General features: G+C 45.5%; 1 protein-coding gene across 1 annotated transcript in view; it reads right to left on the bottom strand.

Moving 5' to 3' along the window:
* Positions 1-22,710, bottom strand: part of ZBTB49 (zinc finger and BTB domain containing 49) — a 130,926-nt gene that overhangs the window by 56,907 nt on the left and 51,309 nt on the right. The gene's annotated exons all lie outside the window — the stretch shown is intronic.

Raw genomic sequence — 22,710 nt, 5'->3', positions numbered from 1 at the left:
CATCCCCATTATCCTCTTCCACCTCCCCATCAGAAGGAAAGGACTGAGACCCCTCAGGGGGTACACTGTCCAAGGCAACCATATCAGACTCAGAATCAGAGGAAGGCGAAGGCCTAAGTCTTTTTCTAGCAGTCCGTTCTGACATCAACAAGTCCACCTTGGACGCTAAAGTCACAAGTGCAGCAGCAAGAGAAGGAGAAGAATCAGGAGTACCTGAGTCATTCACCAAGGCTGGGGGAAATTTGCTGTCCTGGGACTCCATGACAATTACTATGACGCTGGCCCTTTAAGACGCGATCGCGGCGACCCACCGCAATGCACTGCAATCTAAAGTATCCCACTGAGATAGGGAAGGCACCGAAAGCAGAGGAATATCCCCAAAAACAGCAAAAAAGACCCCCAGGAGTGTTACCACGCTGCTGAACGATCCCTCTTCATGCAGGAAAGGAAGTGATGTCACACCGCTAGAGGATCAACAAGATTTGGCCTAAGGGAAAATGGTTGCCCATGTATATGAATGGGAGGCTCCGGGAAAATGGCCGCCAAACATGTGCAAGAAAGGACACCTTGCCACACACAAGATGGTGCCCGAAGGCGCCAAAAACTCTACATAGAGAAGCTGCAGAAGTGCCCACAGTGAGGCCAGAGCAGCTGCCCACACCTAAAATGGCGGACCCGCGGTTTTTATCACTGCAGCGGTCCGCACCACCATGTCTGTACCCCCAAATCACACACTAACAGCGCGGACAGGGTTAGGGACCCCCACACAGCATAACATGCGCATAGAATCCCCCGCATGGACCGGGAGGGATGCGAGCCCCGGACACAGACATGAGGGGAAACAGACACAAGCAGAATGTAATCCCCAGACAGAGGCCCCACACAGAAGTTACTTACCGCTCCATATGGCGTGGGCGCCTCTAAAGCCCGGGAACCCCCCACCCCAGATGGTGGGGGGCCGGCAGCCAAAATAGAATGCGTCGCACGGTCAAAACCGCTTGTTGAGGCCTCCTGGCGAGGTAGCCACTTTTGCGGGCTTTTGCCCCTGAGGACAGGGGCAGGTCGTTTGCTAGGCCAGGGCGCACACATAGCATGCTAAACGCTCGATGGCGGGCTGGGATTCCCTAAGATCCTCTGTCCTGGAATGCCAGGACGACCAGTCCGATTCCCAGCTCCGCAAACGCTGTAGTCTTCCGAAGATTCGACTAACTAAGCGCAGAACAAATAAAAAGCTAATAGTGCAAAGAAAAATACATTTGCAGAAAATAAAAGTAATAAAACAGAAGAAAGGCTGAGACCGTAGCCCCAGCACAGGGATAGTCTATCTTACTCCTTAACTGGGCAGAAGACAAACTGAGTTGGGAATGCTGATAGCAGGGGGATATTGGACCAGTGGGACAGCCCCCTACAGGTGTGTCTATGTAAATTACTTTGTTTTTAACACGTCTTATGCCTAGCTTGCTCCTGTCAATACCCATTGGTGAAGACTGTATGCGTGGGCGGCGACTGTCACAGGACGTAAGAGAAATTATGTTTCTCTTCATTTTATTAAGGAACACAATTTGTTTTTTTCTCACTATAATTTATGTTTAGAGAAAATTCTTTGTTAAATTTCACCATCGTTCAACATTGGGTCCATTTTAAGCTTAGAATTACACCGCCCTAAACCTAACATGATTTGTGGTTTGTTTTGGAGAGAAATTTAGTGGTAATACTTTGTATCTTTATTCTCCAAAAGTAACCCATACACACAGACACACTACTTATTGGCTCTCTAATGTATAGTTCATGAAAATGTTTCTTAGGGCCCTTTCACACGGGCGCTCCGTATGTCCGCAAATCATCCTATTTTTTTGCGGATGATTTACGGACATAATGTATGTCAATGGCATTGCAGATGTCAGCAGATGACCATCCGCTGACATCCAATTTTCTTACTTTCAGTTCTGTTCCGTTTTTTGGAACGGAACAGAACCCTATTTTTGTTCCGTTGAAAAAACGGAAAGGAAGCAAAATCGGATGTCAGCGGTGTCATCTGCTGACATCCGCAATGCCCATAGACATACATTATGTCCGTATATCATCCGTAAACGGATGGGATGATATGCGGACATACGGAGCGGATGATACAAATGACAAAAAGCACCGGAGCGGATCGCAATGCGGTCATCTCCGTGTGAAAGAGCCCTTACTGCGTTTTTCTGCTTCCTTGTAATGTTCCTGAGTTCTCCTTTTCCCTCTCACTTCCAACTGTTTGAAACGGACAGTGCATATTAGTTGTGGTCATGTACACTGCTCCAAGTACACTACAGATCCCATAGTTCATAGTCCCTAGTCCAACTCAGGAATGAGCACGAGAGGGTGGCTATGTTCCTACATACAGTGGGACCATGAAGAACATCCTCTAACAGAAAGCTTAATCATAGCAGCACAGGCTGAAAGAAATAAAAGGTACTTTTTGAGTTTAGATTACATACCTGATTATATTTCTTTAAACCAGAGTTTAGTGTCACTTTAAAAAGGCAAACAAATATTGTGCTCATTTTCAACACTTTTGTATGTTCTGATCTTTTATACAGAAAAAAATAAAATGTAAATTGATTAGCAAGGGAAGTGCTCCCTCTGCTGGTAATGACTTGCTATGACTTTTGTATGACTGACTTTTGGGATTTTAGTAAAGCCTGTGGAGCAACTGGGGAAAATGGCAAGCAAAAAACAGATCAATGAACAACCATTCTAATAAAATTCACACCAGAAAATCATGTTTTAAACTGCAAAGTGCCAATATTATCAATAATCACATTAGAAGCAATGCACACAGCTTTAAAGAGAACACAGTCAGATAATTATGGGATAAGTTAATCTTTCTAAATATAATTTTGCAAGTAAAAACAATGTGCATTTATTATTTTCTTAGGACCCTGTAAAGCATTGCACCTTCAATCATCAGATCACAGGTGCAATCTCAGGCTCCTGCAGACTGGCAGTGTAGCTGTCTGCCTGTATGTCCGATATGGGTAGACAGTTCCTGAATGACAGGAAGAATCAGTGAACTACACTGCTCAAAAAAAATGAAAGGAACACTTTGAAAACACATCAGATCGCAATGGGGAAAAATATCATGGTGAATATCTATACTGATATGAACTGGGTAATGTGTTAGGAACGAAAGGATGCCACATCGTTTGATGGAAATTAAAATGATCAACCTACAGAGCGCTGAATTCAAAGACACCTGAAAATTAAAGTGAAAAAATGATGCAGCAGGCTAGTCCATTTTGTTGAAATGTTATTGCAGCAACTCAAAATGGTACTCAGAAGTTTGTATGGCACCCACATGCTGGTATGCATGCCTGACAACATCGGGACACGCTCCTGATGAGAGAACGGATGGTGTCCTGGGGTATTTCCTCCCATATTTGAACCAGGGCATCCATCACTGAGCTCCTGAACAGACTGAGGTGCAACCTAGCGGCGTCGGATGGAGCGAAACATAATGTCCCAGAGGTGTTCTATTGGACTTAGGTCAGGCGAGTTGGGGCCATTCAATGGTATCAATTTTTTCATCTTCCAGGAACTGGCTGCATACTCTCACCACATGAGGCCAGGCATTGTCGTGCACCAGGAGGAACCCAGGATCCACTGCACCAGCATAGGGTCAGACAATGGGTCCAAGGATTTCATCCCGATCCCTAATGGCAGTCAGGGTTCCATTGTCTAGCCTGCAGAGGTCTGTGCGTCCCTCCATGGATATGCCTCCCCAGACCATCACTGACCCACCACCAAACCAGTCATGCTGAACGATGTTACAGGCAGCAGAATGTTCTTCGTGGCTTTTCCAGACCCTTTCACATCTGTCATATGTGTTCAGGGTGAACATGTTCTCTTCTGTGAAAAGCACAGGGTGCCAGTGGTGGACCTGATGATTCTGGTGTTCAATGGCAAAAGCCAATCAAGCTCCACGGTGCCAGGCAGTGAGCACAGGGTCCACTAGAGGACATCGGTGCCCACAGGCCACCCTCGTGAAGTCTGTTTCTGATTGTTTAGTCCAAGACAATCACACCAATAGCCTGCTGGAGGTCATTTTGTAGGGCTCTGGCAGTGCTCATCCTGTTCCTCTTTGCACAAAGGAGCAGATACCGGTCCTGCTAATGGGTTAAGGACCTTATAGAAAGATTTTTATTGTGATATCTGTGAACCCACTTGCGCCAATAAAACAATTAAGTTGAATTAAATATGTCGTGAATAATTAGGCAGCTGCTGTTACAAACCTAACCTAATGGTTACACTATAAAATCAAAAGAGTGAGGCACTCTATGCAATAAACAGCCACACCACAAAATCACAAATGAGCAGTGTGAAGATAATATCCAATGTGATAAAATTTGATTTTTGTCTTACCGTAAAATTATTTTCTCTGATGTTTATTGACGGACACAGCTCCAGAATCTTCTTACCCATTGGGTTATGCTGCCCTCTACAGGTGTAGGTCACTAGGCAGGAAAAAACGTTACCACGCCTATGGGGCAGTCCCAGGGGGTATACTTCCACTTCCTGCTTTAGTTTAGTTGTAAGCAGTGTCAGAAGAAAAATAACTCAACTCAATAGAGGGATGGGTGCTGTGTCCGTCAATGAACATCAGAGAAAGGGATTTTACGGTGAGACAAAAATCCAATTTTCTTTTTCCTTCATTGACGGACACAGCTCCAGAGTCTTCTTAACTATTGGGACGTCCCAAAGCAGTGTTAAACATGAGGGGTGGGAAAAACACAGCAGAAAAAAATTCCCAAAGGCTAAACCTAGCCAACCAGGTAAGATGGAGCTCAACCAGGAAAAACTGGAGCTCACCTGTAAACAATACACCCTCAAAGAGGACCAGGTCCTCTTAAACAGCGTCCTGCAAAACCCTGTGGCCAAAAGCAGGATCCACAGATGCCGAAACATCCACTGTATAACATTTGTGAAAGTGTGCACAGACGACCATGTGGTCGCCGTGCAAAACCTGAATCACTGACGCCTTATGAAAGGAGGCCCAAGAGGCACTAAGCACCCCAGTAGAAATGCGTCTTAACAAGGAAAGGTGGAACCTGACCCTTAATTGACAGGCCTGCACCACCGCCTGTCTGATCCATTCCAAAATGGTCACGGCAGATGTGGCCAACCCTTTCCGGGTCCATCCATAAGTACAAATAGTGAGTCTGATTTCCTAAATGACTCGAAAGCCACTAGGTACACCCTGATCGCCCGGACCACATCCAGGGAATGCAAGGCAATCTCCTTAGGATGTTTAGGCTTAGGACACAGGGAAGGCAACACCATGTCTTCATGCAGATGAAAACCTAAAAACAATCACTGATCACTGTTTCTACACTTAGGAAGGAATGACTGACAGGGGCGAAGCACCATTTTATCTCTGTGAACCACCAGGCAAGGTGAACGACAAGACAACGCTGCCAGGCCAAATGCCCCGCATGCAGAAGTACAGTGCCTTGTGAAAGTATTCTGCCCCCTTAAAATTTGCGACCTTTTGTCACATTTCAGGCTTCAAACATAAAGATATAAAACTGTAATTTTTTGTGAAGAATCAACAACAAGTGGGACACAATCATGAAGTGGAACGAAATTTATTGGATATTTCAAACTTTTTTAACAAATATAAAACTGAAAAATTGGGCGTGCAAAAAATTATTCAGCCGCCTTAAGTTAATACTTTGTAGCGCCACCTTTTGCTGCGATTACAGCTGTAAGTCGCTTGGGGTATGTCTCTATCAGTTTTGCACATCGAGAGACTGAAATTTTTGCCCATTCCTTCTTGCAAAATAGCTCGAGTTCAGTGAGGTTGGATGGAGAGCGTTTGTGAACAGCAGTTTTCAGTTCTTTCCACAGATTCTCAATTGGATTCAGGTCTGGACTTTGACTTGGCCATTCTAACACCTGGATATGTTTATTTGTGAACCATTCCATTGTAGATTTTGCTTTATGTTTTTGATCATTGTCTTGTTGGAAGACAAATCTCTGTCCCAGTCTCAGGTCTTTTGCAGACTCCATCAGGTTTTCTTCCAGAATGGTCCTGTATTTGGCTCCATCCATCTTCCCATCAATTTTAACCATCTTCCCTGTCCCTGCTGAAGAAAAGCAGGCCCAAACCATGATGCTGCCACCACCATGTTTGACAGTGGGGATGATGTGTTCAGGGTGATGAGCGGTGTTGCTTTTACGCCAAACATAACGTTTTGCATTGTTGCCAAAAAGTTTGATTTTGGTTTCATCTGATCAGAGCACCTTCTTCCGCATGTTTGGTGTGTCTCCCAGGTGGCTTGTGGCAAACTTTAAACAACACTTTTTATGGATATCTTTAAGAAATGGCTTTCTTCTTGCCACTCTTCCACAAAAGGCCAGATTTGTGCAGTATAGGACTGATTGTTGTCCTATGGACAGAGTCTCCCACCTCAACTGTAGATCTCTGCAGTTCATCCAGAGTGATCATGGGCCTCTTGGCTGCATCTCTGATCAGTCTTCTCCTTGTATGAGCTGAAAGTTTAGAGGGACGGCCAGGTCTTCGTAGATTTGCAGTGGTCTGATACTCCTTCCATTTCAATATTATCGCTTGCACAGTGCTCCTTGGGATGTTTAAAGCTTGGGAAATCTTTTTGTATCCAAATCCAGCTTTAAACTTCTCCACAACAGTATCTCGGACCTGCCTCGTGTGTTCCTTGTTCTTCATGATGCTCTCTGCGCTTTAACCACTTAAGCCCCGGAGGATTTGGCTGCTGAAAGACCAGGGGGTATTTTGCGATTCGGCACTGCGTGACTTTAACAGACAATTGCGCGGTCGTGCGATGCTGTACCTAAACAAATTTGACGTCCTTTTTTCCCCACAAACAGAGCTTTCTTTTGGTGGTATTTGATCACCTGTGCGATTTTTTGATCATGCGCTATAAACAAAAAAAGAGCGTAAATTTTGCAAAAATAACAATATTTTTCACATTTTTTTATATGAAATTCCCTCCCCAAAAAAATGTAAAAATCTAAATTTTTTAACATTTTCAGCCAATTTGTTTTATGCTACATATGTTTGGTAAAAAAAAAAAAATGCGCAAAAGTTATCACGTTTACTAACAAAGGGAAAGATTTTTGTCATTTTTGTTGTTTTTTTTTTTAACGCGTAATGGCGGCGATCTGCGATTTTTTTTGCGGTACTGCGACATTGCGGCGGACAGATTGGACCCTTCACTGACATTTTTGACACTTTTGGGGTTACCAGTGACATTTCTACAGTAATCAGTGCTATACATATAAACTGTTACTGTAAAATTACACTGGCAGTGAAGGGGTTAACTTTATTTGAGAGGGAGGGGCTGTGTGTGTCCCTAGGGGCGTGATTCTAACTGTGATTGGCTGTGGCTTGAGCTGTAGGAACAATGATCAACGGTCCTACATAGTAGAACCGTATGATCACTGTTTCTACACAGGGGAGAATGACAGGCGGCTTGTTTACACAAGCCGCCTGCCTTTCTCCCTCTCCCCCGACGTTCGCTGAGTAACCGGCGGACATCGGGTCCGCCGGTCACACGCGCGGGGGGGTCCGTGACCACGCGGGAGCACGCCGCCAGCGGCGTTCACTCGCTCCCCAGAGCCTCACAGGCTAGTGACGTACCCATGCGTCACTCTGCCTGTGAGGGGCTGACCGCCACAGTATATGTACTTGCGGCGGTCGGCAAGTGGTTAAGCGGACCTCTGAGACTATCACAGTGCAGGTGCATTTATACGGAGACTTGATTACACACAGGTGGATTCTATTTATCATCATTAGTCATTTAGGTCAACATTGGATCATTCAGAGATCCTCACTGAACTTCTGGAGAGAGTTTACTGCGCTGAAAGTAAAGGGGCTGAAAAATTTTGTACGCCCAATTTTTCAGTTTTTTATTTGTTAACAAAGTTTGAAATATCCAATAAATTTAGTTCCGCTTCATGATTGTGTCCCACTTGTTGTTGATTCTTCACAAAAAATTACAGTTTTATATCTTTATGTTTGAAGCCTGAAATGTGGCAAAAGGTCGCAAAGGTCAAGGGGACCGAATATTTTCGCAAGGCACTGTAATAGCCACCAAGAAGGCCACCTTCTGGGACAATGTAAGCAGAGGAATCCCGCAAACATTTTCAAAAGGCGGTTTCTGGGGAGGGCTGGAATGAAGCGTTCTGACCACCTTAGAATGTTGGCTACTTCCCGAACTGCCAGGACACTTCATGTGCCCCCTGGTGATTGATATAAGCCACGGCCATGGCCTTTTCCGATTGTGATGACCAACCGTCCAGTACTGGGGAAGGAAAGATTTTCCCTGTTAAAGCGCCGGAAAAAGAAGCCGTCAAATCAGGGCCCCTTTCGTACCCTGCCTCAACAGGATCAGATTGCCTAGAGACTGTGGATTATTGTCCCAGCTAGCAAGAATCTCCCTTTACAGAGGTCTCATGAGGAACTGAGCAAATGGAACCACCTCAAAAGGTAGACACCATCAGGCCCAGCACCAGCATGCAAGTCCTGAGAGATGACTGACTTCTGGACAACAGGAGCCGAATTGCATCCTGCAGCTTTGGAAACTTGTCCCATGGGAGAAATACCCTGGCTGAGGCAGAGTCCCGAGGCAGACCTATCAGATAGTCCAACTTAGTGGACGGAACCAGAGCAGATTTCTTGTAATTTCCAACCGAACTCCTGCAGAGTATGCATAATAGTCTCCAGGTTGTCCTTTAGAGCAGTCGGAGACTCTGCTCGCAGAAGAACGTCAAGGTACCCAGTACCGCAAACCCCCGCTGCCGCTACAATGCCAACACCTGGGCCAACACTTTTGGAATACCCAAGGAGCTGAGGTGAGACCAAAGGGTAATGCCATGAATTGATCATGCTCCTCACCCATGGCAAGTGGAGGAAACGCTGATGACCGACATATATTGGAATATGAAGGTAAGCGTCCTTTGATGTACTGATGCCACTACTGTATGAATGGACTCCATTTGGAACTTCTGTACCCGCACAAGAGGTTCAAAGCTTTGAGGTCCAGGATTGGATATCCCTTGCCTTCCTTCCTGGGAACAGAAAACAGGTTTGACTAGAAACCTTGAAAGCGGTCCGGTTTTAGAACCTGAACAATCACCCCTTGTAGTAGGAAGTCTTGCACCGCCCTGAAGAAAGACGGTCTGGGCAGAGGCGTAACTAGAGCCTTCAGGGCCCCGATGCAAGAAACCATGAAGGGCCCCCCCAGATCCCTGGCCGGGGCCCTTCCCTTCAAGCCCAGGGCTCTTCCCACTAATCCTGGGGCTCTTTACTCTCGTTGCATGGCCTTTTATTACGGTCCCGCAGCAGGATCCTTTCACAAGTTCTGCAGTGGGCTCCCTTCCTGCAATCTTTGGACCTCCCCACAGTGGTGCAATGCCAGGGCCCGGTCGCAAGTGTGACTTTTGCAATCCTGGAAGTTCACCCACTGGTTTGCTACTGGGCCCCCTGGAGCATGGGGCCCGGTAGCAATCGCAACCCCTGCAACCCCTGTAGTTACGCCCCTGGGTCTGGGGACAATGGAAGGAAAGAACCCCTCCACTGGAGGATAAGACCAAGACCGAGTCTTGTAACCGGACCAGATCAGCTCATGGACCCACCTGTCTTAAATCATGGATCTGGAAAAAAGGGGTACGGAAGACCCACAGTGACCCTAGAGGGGCTGGGTACAAGAAGGGGAACCTGGGGGTCCCATCGTCCCAGGGAGGGGCCCACGTCCGCCCCAAAACCCTCAAGGGGGAGTGGGGGGACAATTATTTACCATACCGTGGAACCGGATGGGCACCGCTCCGTACAGATTACCGGTCCACTGAAATGGGGGTGCTGCCAGCCAGGGGGAACGCTGCGACTCAGGCCGCGACCAGGTCCCATTCGTCCTCAAGAGACGTTTAACTCGTAGGCCAGCCCCCGTCCAATGGGGCCATGTCGTGGCCGACCTAGCACGGAGCTGAGGCCTGCACACGCTCCCTGGCCGGACTGGGGAGACCTTAAGGATCTAAAAAAATATCTTGTACGTCGCCCAGTCCAGCAGCAGTTGATTGTAGTTCTCACAGAAACAGAAAATAAAAAGGAGAAAAAAAAAATCTAATTAAAAAGGAAAAAATGCTAGGACCAGAGATCCCAGCAAGGAACTAGGTCCTTACTCCTGATTAGGCAGAAAAAAAACGGAATTCCTATAGCAGGAAGTGGGAGTATACCCCCTATGACCGCCCCACAGGCGTAGTAAAGTTTCTTTCTGCCTAGTGTCCTACTCCTGTAGGGGGCAGCATAACCCAATGGTTAAGAAGATTCTGGAGCTGTGTCCATCAGTAAACGAAAGAGAAAATGAGAATATGCAATGTGAATGCTTGTGCAACAACAACAAAAAAGGAAGATTTTTTTTTTTTTATGTGACCCCTATAACCCAGTGCACACAAAGCTTAAATTAACCACTTGCCGACCACCCCACGCAGATTTACTGCGGCAGGGCGGCTCAGCTGCGCATAATCACGTAGATCAAGCCAAGTCAAGCTTGGATGCACGCTGTGTCGCCTTTGGCTGTAGGTGGAACGCATGCCGATACCTGGCGGGTCTACTCGTATCCCTCCCATTGTATAGTACGGGAGTCTGCACGGGAGCCTCTTTTTATCATCTTTACAATCGGCCCTATTCAGGGATTTATAATAAAGGCTATTTTACCATTTTACGCTATGAGGAGATTGCTCTCGATTTTTGTTTCCTTTTTCTTGGATTCAACTGGGAGCTCTTCATCATCTGGACAAAGGTGAATTGGCTGGGAACTACATCCTGGTCACTGAGGCCACCAAAGCTCTATTTGATCCCCTTGCCATACGGTAAGAAGGATCAACAATGTCTGGTGAGTGGGTATTTTTACACAATATTCACTTAGGTTGTCACTATCCCTGCCAATAGGATTCCCCTTCAGGACTCATCTGGCCATTGTGGCAGGAAGATTGTCATTTTCTTTTGGAATCTATGTAGGATTTATGTTGGGATGTATGTTGTTGCTGGACTTTAATTTAAGCTGTGTGTGCACTGTATTCACTGTGAGGTCACAAGCATTCAAATTGCATATTTTCCATTTTTTTCATGTTGGATATAATCTTCACACTGTTCATTTGTGATTTTGTGGAGGGTTTTTTGTTTATTTTATAGAGATAGAGCTGTTTATTGCATAGAGTGCATAACTCTTGCGACTTTTTATTTTAATAGATTTTTATTGCAGTCTGTGCTCCCATTAGGGAGATTCACCTTCTCTATTTGTCCCGTTTACCGTTATTGAAATTCAAAGCAAAAGAGAATCCCCATAAAAGTAATAGAGGGGAAATTTTTCTTTGGGGACACTAGTTCTGGTGATCTGGGGGGCCCCAATGGACCCCTGTAATTTGCAGTCATTTCCTCCCACTTCCTGTTATGGCTATGGGACAGGAAGCAAATGTAAATCTCCCCAATAGGACACAGATGAAAAAAAAAAAACCTGACAGGTGATATAACCCTCCCCAACTCTATCCAAAAGTTTTGCCTTTAGATTTACTTTAATGTTAATGACCATTTAAGTGTTACTAAACCTACAACAGTAACTTCAGTCTGTAAATACAGTAAAGCATGTTTGTTATACTTACTGTGGAACCTAAGGGAGTAATCCTCTGCATTAAAAAGGCTGTTTGATCCTGTCTTCTCTGTTCCTCCTCTTTTCCCACAGTCCCCAAACCATCTACTGATAGAACAGAGCCTTGGGGACAAGCTGCACATTGCTCAGTTTGGTGTGTATTGCTAGAGAGTTTTTCTTTTTCTTGGGGGAGCGCATGTGATCAGCAAAGGGCCAATCAACACTGTCCAGACAGAAGGTCAGGGGTCCTGCAGGCTGATAGGACAGTCAGAGTAGAATGAAAACTCCTCCTATAAGCTTTAACCAGATACTGATAGAAGTCACAATACTGTCCTAACTGCTGATGAGAAAAGGTGTTTAGTAGAGCTGCACGATTCTAGATATAATGAGAATCACAAATTCTTTGTAGAATAAAGATCACGATTCTCGGCGTAACATCATGTTTCACATTATACAAAAAAAATCGGGCTAACTTTACTGTTTAGTTTTTTTTTTTAATTCATTAAAGTGTATTTTTTCCCAAAAAGCTGCATTTGAAAGACTTCTGCGCAAATATAGTGTGACATAAAATATTGCAATGATCTCCATTTTATTCTCTAAGGTCTCTGCTAAAAAAAAAAAAATATAGGTAATGTTTGGGGGGTTTTTAAGTAATTTTTTTTGCAAAAAATGGATTTTTGTAAAATCTTACCGTAAAATCCTTTTCTCTTAGCTCATTGACAGACGTAGTCCTCGGTGATTCAGCACCTTCGGGTTATGTCGCCTCCACAGGAGTAGGACTAGACAGGAAATAAAATGCTCTGGCCACACCCTAGGGGCAGTCCCCGAGGGTATATCCTCTCTCTCTCTCTGCCACAGCAAATCAGTTATGTCACAAAGCAGTGTTTAGAGAATTTAACCCAACCCAACTCCAAAACAGAGGGGCGGGTACTACGTCTGTCAATGAGCTAAGAGAAAAGGATTTTACGGTAAGATTTTACAAAAATCCATTTTTCTCTATCGCTCATTGACAGACGTAGTCCTCGGTGATTCAGCACCTTCGGGACTTCCCAAAGCAGTACCACAAATGAGGGGTGGGAGAAATGGAAATTAAATCCAATCTAGAAGGCCCAACCGGTGCCAACTAGAAGTTTTACAATGCTCATCCTCAATGATGAGACTCAACAAAAATCTTTCAACAGAAAAAATCCTCGAGGTAGACCTCCGGTCTCCTCAAATTGCGGCCTGCAAAACCTTGCGGCCAAATGAGGCATCCGCCGATGCCATCACATCAATTTTATAAAATTTTGTAAAGGTATGTACTGACGACCAGGTGGCCGCCTTACATACCTGGACCACTGACGCCTGATGGCGGAAGGCCCAGGAAGTACTGAGCGCTCGAGTGGAGTGCGCCCTAACAGGGAACGGAGGACTCCGACCCTTAATAGAATAAGCCTGTACCACCGTCTGTCTAATCCATTTGGCGATAGTCGCGGCAGATGCAGGCAACCCCTTTCTGGGGCCATCCGTGATCACAAAAAGTGAATCCGTCTTACGGAACGATTCCGTAGCCTTCAGGTATAACCTGATTGCCCGAACCACATCCAAGGAATGCAACGCATGTTCCCGATGATGATTGGGCTGAGGACACAAGGAAGGTAGTACAATATCTTCATTCAGATGAAAATCTGAAACCACCTTTGGAAGAAAGGATGGCTTAGGATGAAGTACTACCTTATCCCTATGAATCACTAAGTATGGGGAATGGCATGATAATGCAGCCAGTTCTGACACCCTGCGTGCAGAAGTGATAGCCACCAAGAAGGCTACCTTCTGGGATAAAGTAAGCAAGGGAATCTCCCTGATGTTTTCAAAGGGAGGTTTCTGTAGAACCGACAAAACCAAATTAAGATCCCAGGGCGGTAAGGGCGCGCGGACTGGTGGAGCCAGGTGCCGCACCCCCTGGATGAAATTCCGCACCAAGGACTTAGTAGCTAAAGGCTTCTGAAAGAAGATTGCTAATGCTGAAACTTGACCCTTGATGGTGCTCAAGGCTAGTTTCTGCTCAACCCCTTTTTGCAGAAAGGCCAATATTCGAGTCACCGAATAGGTACGTGGAGGAATCCCTAAAGATTCGCACCATGCGATATAAGTCTTCCATGTGCGATAATAGACCTTGCTGGAAGTCGCTTTCCTTGCTTTAATAAGGGTAGGAATAACTGAAGCTGACAACCCTCTATCCTTCAGTACCTGGGTCTCAATGGCCAGCGACTGTAAAGCACGATGGAAGATTGGTCCTTGAGACCGCAGACACTCCCTGAGACGAAGTTCCCAAGGAACGTCCGCGACCAGTCTGTCCAAGTCGGCCAGACCGGCTAGACGAGGCCAGCCTAGAATTTCTAGGACCACTGGCGTTGACTGGATCTGAACCAGGCGGCCCTAGAGCTATCTGGCCCCGACCATCAGTCTGCTCATTCTCTGTTCCCACACATTTATCAGACACCTGATTCCTATCAGGAACGGTGATCTCTTCTGGTTGAACTTCCGGGACCGAAGTCACCTGGCTAGAGGCTTCTTGGCCTGTCTGTTCAACCGGATCCGTTTCTTGTGGGGAACTGAGACTAATTTTTGGAAAAGGTAAAGGAAAAGATCTGTTCAGGGAACAGTAACTGCCACTCCCTGTAGTACTTAAATGTTGGAAGGGAAGAATCGCACCGGTAGCAGTGATCGATGCCCGATCCAATGCCCTGAATACCGGTGAAGACGTCCCCCCACCCTCAAACCGGGTGGGGGCGCACCTTCAGGCTGTGTATGCTTCGGGTTTGGCTGAGTCGGTCTTTTGTTTGTCCGACCAGCCCTTCTTGAACCCCCCTGGAGGAGCCTTGCCTTTCCCGCTAGTTCCAGCCGGGCGTACGAACCCTTTATGGGCAGTAAAGAAAGGTCCTCGCTTGTTACGAGGTCCCTTAGCTTTAGCCGCCTGTGGCAAGAAAGTGCTCTTGCCTCCAGTGGCATCCTTAATGATCTCATCTAGGGGGGCCCCAAATAAGCGATTCCCCTGAAAGGGGAGATTCGTTAAGGTCTTTTTGGAACCTAGGTCCGCTGACCAGCACTTCAACCACAGCACACGTCTGAGGATTACCGCTGACATAGATGCATGCCCCAATAGGGGGGTAGCATCCAAGGCTGCATCACAGACAAACTGTAGTCCTTGTATGATTTGTTCCATTAATTCAGATGTTCCCTGGGGGATATCTTTCCCCTTCAGGTCCTGGCGCACCAATCTCGCCCATTTCGTAAGTGTCTGGGAAACTAGACCAATGACAATTACTGGTCTAAATGCTGACCCTATCAGGGAAAAAATAGTGCGGGACTCCGCTTCCACCTTCCGATCCACCGGATCCTTAAAGGACGAAGTGTCCTCTACTGGAATAACCGTGGCTTTATTCAGTCTGGAAATAGGTGGGTCCACCACTGGTGGTACCGTCCATTTCTTAATGAGGGATTCCTCAAACGGATAGCGTCTAGTAATGCGTTTGGAAATAGTAAAGGTACGCTTAGAATGCTCCCATTCTTCTTTAATTTTATTACCAAAACACTTGGGTACAGGAAAAACCTTCACCGTCTTGGTGGGTTTGTTAGTACCAAAGGGAATCTCTGTTTCAGTTGCCTCTGCCGGTGAAACCTCAAGTCTTAAGGTTTCCCGAACCGCCACAACTAGCGCGTCCACCAATGCTTCTTCCCGAATTATGGCGGAAGTATTAACATCCTCCTCACTGTCTGAGGGAACTTTACCTGAGACAACAGCCCTTGCAGAGGGACCTGCAGCTGCAATGACCATCTCAGACTCTGAGTCTGAAGTGTCCGATAATATAGGGGTAGGCGGGGGTCGCTTTCTTGACCCCCGTCCCCGACAGGCCGTCTCCACCCGAGCCACCAAAGACTCCAAAGCTGCTGTAAATGCATCCATACTCTGTGCACCGGCGGGTCCCGTGGCCCCCTCGAGGGAAACAGGTGGGGGTACTTGTGTGGCAGGGTCCATGATTATTCCAGTAACTACCCGGAAAGTTCAATCCAAACTTAAATAAAATTTTTTTTTTTTTTTCCAGACCCCCAGCGCCACAAAAGCCCCTCAGTGTTACCTGCTAGGGATCCCTATCGAGCGAGAGAGAGAGAGATAGACCCCCAGGCTCACCACTTGATGCTCAGAGTTCACTGCAACAGGTTACAGCACTGTCTCCACAAACAGGAAGTCTTTTGGCTGGCTGCCAGGGAAGAAAGGAGGCGGCTCCGCCCCTCTGCACGCCTTCCGGCGCCTCCCCTAGCTCCACGAGGTGTTTGAGTCACCTCAAACATGGCCGCCCCCATGCTGCAGACACGAGGCTACGCCAAAATGGCGGCCTCGTGCGAACTACGGCGGTATGTTTACAGCATAGCGGCGTCCTGCAGAGTAACTAGGCATCGCAAAATCTTTCTCTCATGGAGATCAGCTTGACCGGCGGTACCGAACCCTGGCGGAACCGCGTGGCCGTCGGGAGACATGCTTCAGCTGGAGGAATGACCTGGCAAGCCGCATACATGTCCTGTGGCTTCTGACAGGTAGGATACTTCTTTTATCACAGTAAGATTCCAGTGCTGCCACATATTACAATCATTTAAACATACTTTGTAATTAGATTGTCAGCTCCCAAACCAAGCCTGCTGGCTTTTTGTACACACAAATCACACTCAATATAGGGGGATCTGTGCTATGTTATAGGATAGAGGGGAACCCATCCTTACCATTACAGAGAGGGGCCCGCGTTCACCACAAGACCCGTCAGGGGAAAAGGGGGAACATACTACTCACCGTACCGGAACCAGGCGGGCGCCAACTCCTGACAGTACCCCTCTCCACCGAAGTTGGAGGGCTGTCGACCAATACGGACGCTGTGACTCATGGTCCTTGGCGTTTCAGCGAGACGTTTAACTCGCAGGGTCAGTCCCCGTCCAGTGGGACTATGTCGCGGCCGACCCAGCGCGGAGCTATGGCCTGCACGCGCTCGTAGGCTGAACTGGGGTGACCACTGGATCTCAACATCCCGCCCGTCGCCCAGTTCTGCTTTCTTGCTTGAAGATCTCACAGGAACACTGGAGAAAAAAAAGCTGTCTAAAAAATCTTTTCTAAGAAAAAAATTCCTGCCAGGACCGAAGATCCCAGCAAGGTATCTAGGTCCTTACTCCTGACTAGACAGAAAAAAACTGATTTGCTGTGGCAGAGAGAGAGAGGATATACCCTCGGGGACTGCCCCTAGGGTGTGGCCAGAGCATTTTATTTCCTGTCTAGTCCTACTCCTGTGGAGGCGACATAACCCGAAGGTGCTGAATCACAATGAGCGATAGAGAAAAAAGGTTTAGTCATTCCTTTGATCTAAAAGAATGAAATGATACATTGTAAAACATTGTGTTCACGGTTATCTCCCAGCCTTGGCAATGATGATAAACATTTGCCTGAGGCTCTTTTTTTTTCTTTTTTTTTGACAGCTGTGAGTGAGCAGAGAACAGCTCTGCTCTGTATGAATTGATGAAATGTCATTTTAAGATTGTGGGGAGGTGGCCGGGGGATGAATCGAGATCCCGTTTTTTTTTTTCAGGGATTAAGTATCTAGTATTTAGCAGTTTATATTCACTAAAATAATTGCATTTCCATGTTGTGTGTACTGTGGGAGACCAGATATAGTGAATGCAGGCTCCTGGGTTTAGTAACACTTTAATGAATGTCCTCCCATATAATGTATCAGTATGATGTATTTCATGTGGCTGTTGGCTCTCAATCACAGCAGTCACTAATAAACACAACCTTGAGGTTGCAGTGTGTATCTACTATCTATTTATTAGTGTCAGCCTATAATAAAAAACAGAAAAGCATTAAAACACTGCATCAAATAAACAATAAATGAGCTATCGTTAAAGTGTATGTTAAAGTGTTACTAAACCCAGGAGCCTGCATTCACTAGATCTGGTCTCCTACAAACTACTAATTACCTTTTCACATCAGCAGTATATAGCAGTCTTCTATCAGTGTCCAGCCGAGCACTGGTTAAAGCTTTTAGGAGGAGTTTTCATTCTCCTCTGACTGTCCTATGAGGCTGCAGGACCCCTGACCCTCTGACTGGACAGTGCTGATTGGCCCTGTGCTGATCACATGCACCCTCCCAAGAATAAAAGAAAAAACTCTCTAGCAACACACACCAAACTGAACATGTGCAGAGTGCCCCCCAAGGCTCTGTTACATCAGGCGATGGATTGAGGACTGTGGAAGAAGGGGAGGATGAGAGAAGACAGGATCAAACAGCCTTTTTACACAATACAGAGGATTAACCCCTTAGATTCCACAGTGAGTATAACAAACATGCTTTACTGCATATACAGATTGATTTTACTGTTGTGGGTTTAGTAAAACTTTAGCCTTAGAATTTATCTTAATACATCATCCTGTAAACCTCACCTTACATGTCAGTTCTTTCCTATGAAATACTTGATCCTGCATCCCTTAAGCTGACATAACTTTATGCAATTTTATTGTACAATTTTCTTTTAGATTTACCAATAACCATACGAGGTCAAATCTAAATAACACTTTCATCTGTACCCAATCAGGCAGGCCCTAGCACTACATAGTTAAAGGTAAATCTAAAGATCATACAGAAATTGGAGCTGGAGAGAGTCCAGAGAAGGGCAACTAAACTGATTAGGGGATTGGAGGACCTTAACTATGAAGAGCGGCTGCAATCGCTCGATTTATTCTCCCTGGAGAAGAGACGCCTGAGGGGGGACATGATAGCAAATTTTATAAATATCTCAATGGAAATCTCAGCTTAGAAACAAAGCTGTTCATTCGAAGGGATTGCAAGAGGGCATACAATGCGATTAGAGGAGAAGCGTTTTAACCTCAGGCAACGTGGGGGGTTCTTCACTGTTAGGGCTACAAGATTGTGGAATTCCCTACCACAAGAGGTGGTTTCTGCGGGAAGTATGGTGGCTTCCAAAAGACTCTTTTTTTTTCCAACAAGTTGGCTTCCAAAAGACTCTTAGACGTACATCTCAAGGATCAGAACATTCAGGGCTATGTGAGGTTATTACAGCCACACACACCTACACAGGTTGAACTGGATGGACTATTGTCTTTATTCAACCTCACCTACTATGTAACTATATGTAACTATGATGCCATGCCAAGGAACTCTGTGCCTGTATCTCCCATTTCCAGTTTCCTCATCTCAGGCTAGGAAGGGTGGAGCACTGTAATTGATTGATATCCGCTCCAGCTAGGAGCCTAGCTATCATCCACTTTCACATCTTCTGGGTTTAGTGATGTCGGTGTCATCACAAAGCTCCACCCCCTTCCTCCGTATTCAGAATAGCAGGAAGAAGAAACAGCCACATGACTGCTGATATTGCTTAAAAGATGAGGAATTTTGATACTTTTTTTTTTTTTTTTATCAACAATACATGGAAGCTGTTTAAGGAGTCTCTTATAGGAGTTAATGCATGGCCAGTGACTGGGTTTGCAGCTGCTTTAAATGACATATGCTGACCCTATTCATTTGGCCTGGGCATTTAGGCATCAAAGACCCCCATAGTCGTGAAAGGGTTAATTGAAATGTATACAACATTACCTGTATAATGTTTCTTATGTACAGTCTTGCTTTGCCAATCTGATAACAGCCTACATCCTGCAGCTTTTCATATGAACTGTTAGCAGGAAAACAAATTATACGGGTACGATTTTAAAGTAATGGATTATTATACAGAACTCTCAATAATGATAGGTCACTGCTGGTAAATTCAGCAACGTAGAAATATAAAGAGTAGAAATGTTATCATGTACAACATAAATCCTACCAGACGCACAGCCAAAATACATACATTCAGCATTTGTGACCTGTTTACCTACCAAAAGACTTGTGATGATATCCAGCTACACTTTCCTGTCTCACTGTATAGCCAGAAGGTGACATCATTGTTCAGGACCTGCAGCTCAAACATTTCCTCCTGTCTCCTCACTGATATACCAGCCACTTTATTTGGTACACCTGTTCAATTGCTTGATAACACAAATTGCTAATCACATGGCAAGACCTCAATGCATTTAGGCATCTAGACATGGTGAAGATGACTTGCTGAAGTTCAAACTGAGCTTGGTTGTTGGTGCCAGATGGGCTGGTCTGAGTATTTCAAAAACTGCTGATCTACTGAGATTTTCACACACAACTACCTCTAGGGTTTACAGAGAATAATCCAAAAAAGAGAAAATATCCAGTGAGCGGCGGTTGTGTGGAGGAAAATGCTTTGTTGAGGTTAGAGGAGAATGGGCAGACTGGTTCGAGGTGATAAAACGGCAACAGTAAGGTATGCAGAATACCATCTCTGAATGCACAACACATCGAACCGTGAAGCAGGTGGGCTACAGCAGCAGAAGACCACACCGGGTGTCACTCTAGTCAGTTAAGAACAGGAAACTGAGGTTACAATTTGCACAGGCTCACCAAAATTGGACAACAGAAGATTGGAAAAACGTTGCCTGGTCTGATGAGTCTTCAGCTGCAACATTTAGATGGTAGAGTCAGATTTGGTGTAAACAACTTGAAATCATGGATCCATTCTGCCTTGTAACAACGGTTCAGGCTGGTTAGTGGTGATGTAATGGTGTGGGGGATATTTTCTTGCCACATTTTGGGTCCTGTAGTACCAATGGGGCATCATTTAAATGCCACGGCCTACCTGAGTATTGTTGCTGACCATGTCCATCCTTTATGAGTACAGTGTACCCATCTTCTGATGGCTCCTTCCAGCAGGATAATGCAGGGCTTGACAAATTTGCCTGAAATCTAGGAGCCAGCTAAAAAAGTTAGGAGCCAGTTTTTTTTTTTTTTTTTTTAGGGTCCATTCACACTAGCGCGACTTGTCAGGCGACTTGGTCGCCTGACAAGTCGCAGTCGGTCGCCTGCCATTGATTAGCACAGGACCCGTTCTAATAGGAGCGACACAAGTCGCTCCGACTTAGAAAAAGGGTCCTGTACTACTTTGGGGCGACCTGGAGGCGACTTGCATTGACTTCACAGGTCGCCCCAGCAAGTCGTGTCGCCCCTGTCTGAATGGGCTCTTAAAACTAACAACCAAGCTTTATTTAGTAAAACGGACACTAAATTTACACATAAAGAGGACTAGAACCCCACTTTCCTCTATAGCGCAATTGGATGGAAACAGACTGTCTGTCTCTTTCCATCCGATGCCATTTGATCCGATCCACGGGGTGGATAGAAAATAGAACCACCATCCGTCTGTTTTTGGTGGACAGGATCAGATGGCGGCAGATTACTGCTCCATAGAGGAGAATGAAGGGTTCGATCAGGTCTGCCTGAAAAACTGACAGGCGGACCTGATCAGACAGCCCGTGTGAAAGGGGCCTTCGGTTGTGGCATGACGATGAGGAAAAAAAAAAAAAAAGATTATATATATATATATTATATATATACACACATACATATATACATATATATATATATATATATATATATATATATATATACATACATACACATTTTCTTTTTAATAATAATAATTGAAAAAAAAAAGAAAAATTATTTTTATTTTTTTTAATAATTAAAAAAAAAAAGAAAAAATTATTATTTATTTTTTTTAAATTTAAAAAATAAATTAATAATAACCACACTCCAGGGAGATGAAACCTGTAAAAACTTCCCTCTCATCTGTTCCCATTAACAGGCAGTGGAAACAGTCATTACTACCGGCCACCACAAGAGGGCGCCAGTTCCCTATTGGAAGCCTCAGAAGAAGGCCGAAAAGCCGGGGCCTCAATTTTCGGGCACGGAAGTCCGTGCACTCGAGGAGGAGGTGGGGGGCGCAAAAGGGACAGGACACATCCTGCAGGGCACCCCAGGCGCCAGGTCGCTAATTCTAGTCGCAAATGCGACCTGGCGCCCGGGGATTGTCGAGCCCTGGCATAATGCACCATGTCACAGAGCTGAAAACATCTCAAACTGGTTTCTTGAACATGACAATGAGATCACTGTACTCCAATGGCCTCCACAGTCACCAGATCTCAATCCAATAGAGCACTTGTGGGATGTGGTGGAATGGGAGGAAAAGGGGACATAGGTTTCAAGGCCCCCCTTTTCCTTATGGGATCACCGCAACTAAGGGGTTTCAATTCTTCCCCTCAGGTGAGGGCGTGGTCAATGGGGGAGCCTTGTACCTGATAGGTAGGGACCTTAACCACTTTACCACCGGAGGATTTTGCTGTCTTACGTCCAGGCCACTTTTTGCGATTCGGCGCTGTGCGACTTTAACTGACAACTGCGCGGTCGTGCGACGCTGTACCCATACAAAATTTATGTCCTTTTTTTCCCACAAACAGAGCTTTCTTTTGGTGGTATTTGATCACCTGTGCAATTTTTACTTTTTGCGCTATAAACAAAAAAAGAGCGTTTATTTAGAAAAAATAACAATATTTTTAACATTTTTTTATATGAAATTCCCCCCCCCCCCCCCCAAAAAAAATGTAAAAATCAAAATTTTTTTAAATTTTTGGCCAATTTGTTTTCTGCTACATATGTTTGGTAAAAAAAATCACAATCAGCGTATTTTGATTGGTTTGCGCAAAAGTTATTGCGTTTACTAACTAAGGGAAAGATTTCTGTCATTTTTGGTGTTTTTTTTTTTTAACGCGTAATGGCGACGATCTGCGATTTTTTTTGCGGGACTGCGACATTGCGGCGGACAGATCGGACCCTTGACTGACATTTTTGACACTTTTGGGGGTACCAGTGACATTTCTACAGTAATCAGCGCTATATATATGCACTGTTACTGTAAAAATTACACTGGCAGGGAAGGGGTTAATTTCATTGGAGAGGGAGGGGTTAATATATGCCTGGTGCTTACTAACGTGTGTGGGGGGAGGTGACTGAGTGACACAGGGACAGATCGCATGTTCAGCTATGCTGAACACTGCAATCTGTCACTCCTTGTCACTTTGGAGATCCGCCCGCTCTGTTTACACAAGCAG

This window comes from Pelophylax lessonae (assembly GCF_965119305.1).
Source record: "Pelophylax lessonae genome assembly, chromosome: 1".
Taxonomy (NCBI): Eukaryota; Metazoa; Chordata; class Amphibia; order Anura; family Ranidae; genus Pelophylax; species Pelophylax lessonae.
Note: the sequence above shows the minus strand (reverse complement) of the source record. Positions and strands in the feature narration are given on the sequence as shown.